The sequence below is a fragment of the Mya arenaria genome, chromosome 7 (assembly GCF_026914265.1).
Source record: "Mya arenaria isolate MELC-2E11 chromosome 7, ASM2691426v1".
NCBI classification, from domain to species: Eukaryota; Metazoa; Mollusca; class Bivalvia; order Myida; family Myidae; genus Mya; species Mya arenaria.
In genome coordinates, this window is record NC_069128.1 from 55791305 (window position 1) to 55796402 (window position 5098).

Consider the following 5098-nt stretch of genomic DNA (forward strand, 5'->3'; position numbering starts at 1 on the left):
ACCTTAACGGTGGCATCTGTCAATCAATGTCAGTAGCCTTTAGTTCGACACCTGCTTTGACACAACAGTCAATTATTTACTTTTCTACAGCTTCGTCTGTGGAACCTGTATCGCCTGGGATGCCGCATACATCTAGGCATATCCGCCTACCATACTGGACGAGTTCATCGTGCTCTGAGCGAGCTACTAGGAGCTCATTTTGAAAGTTGGGTTTGTCCTTCTTAAGGGAGTCAATCTCGTTTTTCAGGTTTTGTCGTAATGTCGATCGTAGCTGCGATTTCCTCTCTGATTTCCCCAAGAGCAGCTGTGACCCAAAAGCTTTCAGGTCCTCCGAGGAGAATTTGGTCAATTTTGGGTATGGTCAGGTGTACTCAGTTTGTAAATCAATCTCTTCCACGAACTCGGCAATGTTTTCGTACTAATCTTGGTACACGGACACCTCACTTTCACTTTCCTCAGATTGTAGATGTCTGTGGGTTTTTTTTTTAATAACAGGCTTTTGTTCAGGTGTAGATTTGGTTCATTTATGCCGTCGCCCAGCCATGTTTACAGGTAGACAGGTGAAATAATCCAATCATCCAATCACCTACAGATTGTTTTCAATTATTCCACATTTTGTAGAGTTAATATATCAAATAACTATTGCTAGTTCGTTTAAAATTAATCAATCCAGGCTCAACTCACTTATTTTAAAGAAAATTAACATTTTTACCAGCATTTCAAAATCAACACCATTTGCTTGGATATGCACGCGCACCAAACAATGGTTTTAATGGGGTTCAAACCAACCCCGGTCAAGTTTTAAAAGGTAGAAAACAATCCCACGGCCACAGGGACTTTAAAGAAGGTACTGGATTTGTAAACTTTGTAAGGGTACACTGATAACATCACGTGATAATGTCAATCAACCAATTACGTAACACCACAGCCATAATTAATTTCCAATCGCGTTAGTAAAATTGTGGTCTTTAAAGACGATATTTGAGTAAATATTAACATTTGCTGAAGGGTTCCAGCTTTTGGTATTTTTGTTTTAACACTCTTTATGATTTTCCATACTGTATTTCTTAATTAAGTGCATTTTAATAACCATGAGCGAGTCACTTTAAAAAAAATGGATACGGGTATTGTGTTTTTAAAAAGAAGCAAGTTATGCATGGGAAAATGTAACATTATGACGTTCAGAATCACTCAATGATTCATGGCGAAAGCCAAATTCAACACTTTTTTGTCTTAAATCACTATCACATGTAAGTGCTATATCAATGTGTTACTTCCCTTGGAAGCAAATTAGTAATTTACCCTAGTTTGCATTGTATAAATATTATGGTCAACTTTTTTAATATGTCAAATGAATTTAAATGTTAAAGGAAATACATTTTTTTTATTTCCAACACAAGACAGTGTTTGAGAGTGAAAAATATGGGTCTTTTCTGTTTAACCTTAGTGGGTGATTATGGGATTATGCAATTTTGAAATATTGTTTGAAATTAATATCAGAATTTGTCTTGCCATGTAATGGGCAAATAATCCAGTCAGAGTGTTATTTAGCATTGCACGTTTATCTCCCTTATATAGAATTGGGTCATTTTTCCTATGGAAAAAGATGACAGAAAACAGTTGATATTTTTCAGAATTAAGGCTATTTTGGGTTACCCGCAGAGTAAGTTTCTATTTGAATCGATCTATTAATATTTGATAAATCATTTTCGTATGCTGATGTTATCTACATTTTATATTATAATGTATTTTTACATACATGTTTGTTTGTATGCAGGGTTCATCCTTGTAAATTGTTGTGTTTCATTTAACTGTTGAAAACTGTTTGCTTTAATATTGAGGCATATTCCATTTATATGTTTTAAGGATTTGATTAATGAAAGATATTTAGGATATTTCAAGTTTCGAAAGCCTTTTCTCACATGCTTCTATGCATTAGCTGCGTTCATCTAGCAGTCGAGATGTAGGCTTTTAAAGGAAATATATGCATTATAATTATGTTGTTTTGTTTTTTTAAATTCTGTAGCCTATTTTGTATGTTTTGATATTATTTGTGTTATTTCTTGTAGATTTCTACCTTCCCCTGGGAAGTTCGAACTAGAATAAATGCTGAACTAATACAGAATTGATACCTCTCATGTCCTTGACAACGACTTAAAGGTACTCGCTCATGTTTTCTACTATTATTAGATTTACCGGTAATGCATCTGAAAACACTTATGTTATCATTATTATACTCACGTGATATCTAAATTGCCGAAAAAAAGTTATTATATCAAAAAAGTATTTTGGTCTTAATTGGGTGCGAACCCTATCCTGTAAATTCAAGATCTACTAGAAGACCGACAAGGCCACCAGGACTTAACAAAAGTAGTAGATATTTTAACAGGCTGAGAATACATTGAAAAAATCACGTGATAATCTCAATCAACCAATCACGCAAAGGAACACAATATATTATTTAATATGACTTTATTGTGCAAACTAGTCATGTCCGCCCAGAGTCGAGCTGAATGCACTTAAGACCCGAGTCTAGTTGGACACATCCTCGGCGGTCTACAGTGTAACTGTTTGTGACCGCCAAATCATGGAGACTTAGCAACAAGTCATATAAATATAATAATTTAAACATTAAAAAAGTCAATAAATTACAAAAAAATCGAAATACAAAAGGTCACAAATACAACATAGACAACAATTAGAGAAATACGATAAATGGATAGTAAACAGAGAGATAAAAGCCAGAAGGTTCTATCTGAGCCCGGGCCAACTTTTTTGAGAAGTTTAAGAATAACAAGCGTTTGTTTATTTAGCCAATATTTCTTATTGTTTTTTATTTCACAAAATATAAAGCTAGTTTATCATGAATATCATAAAAATGAACTTAAAATTCTTGAAAGCTTCTAAAACAAGAATTTTGTTTTTAATGTACAAGAAGAACCTTTCGCCTTTTATACCTCGACCTGTGATATGTGTACGTGTTTTTATCCCACAAGGCCATGAACATCGCCAGGAGAACGGCCACTTTTCATTTTAGCGAGTTCAACCCGGATGTCAGCGTGCATCTGGGCGTCTGTGGCCGGTTCCGTATCCGGAGAGTACCGGTAAATGGGGCGGCCATCGGGACCGATGAGAAACTTTTCAAAGTTCCAGCGGATATCCTCCATGAACACGGGGCTGTAGAGCGCCGGCGTTACGATCCTTCGAGTGGTAGCCGGACACAGCGACTGGAAATACACAACGACGGCAATTAACACAAGTGGTGCATGTAATTTATGATGGATCATTTGGGTCCAGAACACGTTAGGCCTAAAAGAATGCTGATAAAGAGGTGCCACTTTTGATCAAAAAGGTTTGTTATAAAAAGAAAATGCAAAGTAGTTGGCTGATGTGATTTGAATGTCAGCAATCTGTGAGAATATTTAATTTAAACTTTGATTGTCTTGTACAATGCAAACTCCGATATATATTGTTATGTATTAACAATGTTCTTGTTACAAAAACACAAGATGAGCTTTGCGTCCAAAAAATCATAAATTATTAAATGAAGTCCTCAAACTTATGTATTGTATTACCAGTGTTCTTGATTCAATAGATAAGATAGATTTGGTGCCCTAAATTAACATTATTTACTACGGACAGGATCACATTTAGTTTAAAGATTACGTCTAAAACTATTTTAAAAAGCCATTGAATTGTAGGTTTGTAACACCTAACAGACATAAAAAGGCAAATTCTGACCTTGAGATATGTGAACATTGGATGTTGGTTTTTGCCGTTGACGTCAATCTTCCACGTGAGCGGGAAGTTCGGCACAAAGCCGTTCCCAGGCCGCACGTACGTGATTCCATTCATCAACTCCACCCCCGTCCAGGCAGGCTCTTGCTGGAATATAATATAGATTAGTTTACAACGATTGTGATAAATGTTACTACAATATTATATTTGTAACTAAGCTTATTGATTGAAGCCGGATGGAAAATCAAACTTTCCAGCTCTAGTCACTGTTCGGAAACACAGGTCACATGACTGGAAATATTGGTGCCTTAACTAGACTTCAATAAACTTCATGCTTGGTTTCGACATGTCATTTATGGAGACATAAGTATTTAATTGATATTTCGTGTATGTATGATATATCGCAGTTCTTCAATATAAAAGAGAGGATAATATGTATGTGGTCAATCAATATGGAATTTATTAAACGAGTGTTCTTAAATGGAAACGAGTTCAATTTAATTTAAACCAACGAGTTTCATTAACTCTATTATTAGTTACTATGAATGAAATAATCTCTTTATGTCTTAAATACTTATTTGATGATTTGAAGCTCCAAATACCTAAAACACCGCTATCAAGTGCGCATAGTATCAATGCAATTCGTCTACGAAGTCTTGTCAAAGATTGTAACACTTCTTCACTAGTTGTTATCAAAATATCTATTTAGACTATTTCATGACAGCGACGTCACTAATTATATAAACTTAATCAAATACTTATCTCTGAAAACAACAACATATGTATGTATTTACTCACCCCGTGAAACTGGTTACACGGGAAGCCAACGACCTGAAGGCCCTCAACACCATGTTGGGATTGTAGTGCATTCAATCCATGGTACTGGAACGTCTTGCCTCAGTACGTCGCCACGTTGACGGCCAGCGTCAACTTGCCACGGAACTGGGCCATATCAAATGTCGCATTGCTGAAGACGTTATGGAATTGAAAATCGTAAGCTGTCTCGTTTCCAATTGACGGTCTGCAGACTTGGCGCGGGTTGATGCCATCCCGATCTCCGGCGCCGACGGCTCCTCCAACGAGGGAGGCAACCGTGAGGAGCGCTCTAACTGCACTCTCACCAAACATTTCTCTTTGACTGATAGTGAAGTCCTTTTGAGTTTATATATACGTCCGCCTATGGCAATTTTGGCGTACCTATTATGTGTGTCGGCACATACTATAAGCGGAAATGAGTTATCAAATCTACTGTAAGTCAATGTCACACTGATAGCGAAGACTAAATCAGGTGTTTGTTATTGACATTCGGCAGGCAAACAGTGTACTTAATACTCCCCGTTGTGAACGTATTCTGTGCACT

General features: G+C 36.4%; 1 pseudogene; it reads right to left on the bottom strand.

Annotated features, from left to right (window-relative positions):
• Positions 1-2717: 2717 nt before the first annotated feature.
• On the bottom strand, positions 2718-4879 carry LOC128241640 (glutathione peroxidase-like; annotated as a pseudogene).
• Between the last annotated feature and the right edge of the window lie 219 nt (positions 4880-5098).